This window comes from Spea bombifrons, chromosome 5 (assembly GCF_027358695.1).
Source record: "Spea bombifrons isolate aSpeBom1 chromosome 5, aSpeBom1.2.pri, whole genome shotgun sequence".
NCBI classification, from domain to species: domain Eukaryota; kingdom Metazoa; phylum Chordata; class Amphibia; order Anura; family Pelobatidae; genus Spea; species Spea bombifrons.
In genome coordinates this window covers 56063411-56067338 of record NC_071091.1, presented here as the reverse complement: position 1 = coordinate 56067338, position 3928 = coordinate 56063411, and positions in this window count along the sequence as shown.

Here is a 3928-nt window from a genome sequence, read left to right as displayed (position 1 = left end):
GAAGCTCTTTGTGATGTATTTTATTAGATTTTCTTCCTGTATTGTTAATTCATATAATTAGATAGCTGAGGGAGCTGGAAAAAAAACACATAAATTCATCAAAATTGTAACCTTTATTATTTCTCCATTCTCTTGAGTCACAGATGGTGAAAGATATAATTGATGCCTTTGACAATTTTGACTTGAATTTGGGAATGAGGAAAGAAAGTCGTTATCAAATCCAAAAATGTCAGGCAAGATAATTCAGCAGTTACAAACATAACGTGTAGGATTTAGTAACGATTTTGGAAGTAAAATTACTGCTCTATTAATTCCAAAGTGCACTGCATTGGCTGAATGCTTTTTATATTATCTACTCAAGAGGGAAATGTATATGCCAAATATAATGAAAGTGGTTTAAAAGAGTATAGCATTCCATATGTATAATACTTTTTCTACCTCTGCTAGTAGTTTTTAAAGGGACACTCCATCCATCACAAGCAATTTAACTGTGTTCATTTTGTGAATATATGGGGGAATCCTACAGAATCCTCCAATATGCATATGCCAAGTTCACACCGCAACTTCCTCAGCTATTTGCAGTGCAGGAGATGTGTTTGACTGTTAGCACGAGTATTTGCTCGGGGAACACCGCAGGAACCTAATGCTCATATGCAGAATTGATTTCAAGCAGTCAGTGGTAACAAATGTCTGACCATAGAGGAGAATGGCAGCCAGGGCCGGCCCAAGGCAAAATGCCACCCCCCCATCTACCCTTTCTCTCCCTCCGTCCCTGCCCCCCCATTATCTACCCTTACCCCCCCCCCGGTACTTACCTTTCAGCAGTCCTGTGGCGAGTCTCCCTGTTCGGTCTCGGTGCCGGCTTGTAATTCTGAGCGCCGGAAATGAGGTAATTTTCCGGCACTCAGCATTACAAGCCGGCACCGAGACCGAACAGGGAGACTCGCTGCAGAGGAGAGAGGGGCGCCGAGCGGGTACTGACAGCTTGGTAAGCAAAAAACCACTCGGCGCCCCTTTCTCTCTCTTTCGCTTTAAAATAAAAAAAAAAGGGCTTGGGGCGGCAAAGGGCTTGGGGCGGCAAAGTGCCGCCCCTTCAAAAGTGCCGCCTGGACCGGTTGCCCCACTCGGCTCCATTGTCGGGACGGCCCTGATGGCAGCTGCTGCAGCAAGGCTGTAATTTCTAGGTACGGTAAATGTTTTTTTTTTGGGGGGGGGAAGAATGATGCCTGCGGGGGGCAGCATGGCCAGAGTGGTAACTGACTGGGTTCCCGAGTAGGGCCAGGCTTTGGCGCCAGTTGGAGGTGGGGTTTAGGGGGTAGTTATGCAAGGGGTTGTGACACGAGGCTTTGGGACATTGTGTAGTCACCTTACCCGGTGTTGTTTGTCCCACCCTCCCTCCCTCCCTGTTTATTGTGTTATGTTGGGGTATTTCTGTTGTCACAGCTGGGTGGGTAGCTTACCAGGCATCTAGGGGGTGTGAATGCTCTGGGGGAGAGCATTCGATGGGAGGTTCCCGGTAGGTGGTACTGGGAGCCTCAGATTTGGGTTTGGGCATCTTTGTATTTCTGTCCCTGTGTGGTGGTTCCTAGTTTGCCTGGAAAGCTTTGTGGGCTTTGTTAATTATTTATGTTTATTGATGTTATTTATTACATTTAAGTGTTCAGTTTGGTAGTCTTTGCCCTGTTAACGCAATGAGGTGTCAGGCCTAAGGTTGGGTGGCAATGACTTGGTTAATAAATAAAATTGTCTGTGGACTTTTCAACCCAAGTTTCTTGTGTCTGTCGTTATTGGGTTAAAGTAAATTGGGTGAGGGCCTGGCCCGGAGATCAGGGGTACTTCAGTCAAGCATATTAAAGTACTAAGAGAGTACATTGATGTGTGATCTTCTTTAATGTGGTAAGGAACATTAGACTGTCCCTTTAAGTATAATTTACTGTTCATCTTGCCACATCCCTAGAAGAGGTAATGCTCCCAGGTATGCCAGCATGGTAACACATTATGTTCTACAAGTGTAAGTGATGTTTAAACTGAAACTAGTCAATCAATCTCAATAATAATATAGTTTGGTCCAAGCTCACAAACACTTTCTCTTCCACACTGTCAAACATCTTCATAATTCTATGGAGGTGAGTATTTCTTGATGGAATCAGAGGCTTCAGCATATTTTTTCATCCCTATTGGTGGTGGTATACATTCTTGTAGCCAGCTATCCCTAATATTTGGAAAATGAACAAATGAGCTGAAACATGGCTAGCCTTGTTCTAGGCTCCCACTGTTGGTGGTCTCAATTTTTCAAACATATTTGCAATTACAGTGGAAACATCTCCAACAATATATCAGAATATTCCTATCCATAAGGGCTACCCAGATCAGGAATGCATGATTTAGGAGTAGCAACAATCTGAGATGTTCATTTTGTTCTTATTTTCATAGGTGAAATAAGCAAGATGTCCACTGTGCTAATCAATTTATTCTTCAATATAATTCAAATGAACAACTAACTCGATCCAGCGTGTTTTTTTTTTACCAAGGACCTTTCTCTTATAACGTCTTCTTTCAAGTAGATAGTTATTGTTAAACTGTAAATTAATTTTCATTCAGGAAAATGCAGGAGTAATACACAGTCCAGGGATCAAAAAGACCTGTAAAAATCCGAGGTGAAGAGGCAGGCACCAGCCTAAGGGTTGACTGGTAACAATCTAAGGTCAAAAGGCAGGCAGCAGACAAAGTTTTATTTGAGTACACAGTCCAGAGGTTAAAAGAACAGACAGTAGAGTTCAAGAACCAAGAGGTCAAAACGGGAGATGTAGGTTCACTCTGACAAACACTTGCTAGGCACTGAATACCTAAGCACTGGAATTAGGGTTTCCAGGGGTTTTATATGACTCTGGGGCATGATGCCATCCATGAAATTGTAGGCCCTTCTTCTATGCACTCTACCACCAATAGCAATAAAAGACTGAAGCAATCACTGACCGAAGCCCCGCCCCTTCTGCAACTGTTAGTGCCTCACGCTGCCACTAGGGCTGCAACAACTAATCGATAATAATCGATTAGTTGAATCGATTTTATCGAATATAAGATGAGGGTTTTTTCAGAGCAAATGCCCTGAAAAATACCCCTCATCTTATAATCAGACCTCAATTAGAGGTCGGATAATAACACTAAGATCCAGATCCCTGGAGAAGACCTGGATCCTTCTCTTTGGCAGCCGGTGAACATCTGAGCGATGCGCATAGACATCCTCTACCACCGGCACTTTCACTGGGGCTTCTATGATGAAGCACCGGCGTCACATGACCTTCCAGTCATAGAAGTCATAGAAGCTCCAGCGAAAGTGCCAGCCAGCAGCAGAGGTTGTCTACGCGCATCGCTCAGATGTTCACCGGCTGCCCCCACTAGACACCATGGAGTCTGGAACACGTGGGGTAAGTCTGGCGGAGAGCAGAGTGGCATATCTCAGGGTACAAGGCATATCAGAGGGCACAGTGGCATATCAGAGGGTATAAGGCATATCTGGGGGAAGAGTGACATATCTGGGGTATAAGGCATATCAAGGGGTATAAGGCATATTAGAGGGATATAAGGCATATCAGAGGGGTATAAGGCATATAGGGGATATATGCCATATCTGGGGAGGGCGGAGTGGCATATCTGGAGGTATAAGGCATACAGGGGGTATAAGGCATATCTGGGAGGCAGTGTGGCAAGCCTGGGCTCAGATGTGCATAACTGGGGGGGGCAGGTTGGGAGATAAAAACTAGAAATGCATTTTCTCAAAGTTTTTTTATTCTGCTGTTTGTTTTTAACATCCAGTTTGTTCATTAAATTATTTTAAATAAACAAAAAATGTACATTATTTTTCTATCCGATTAATTGATTAATCGAAAAACTGATCGATTATGGAACTTTCCAGCTCTCCGTAAGG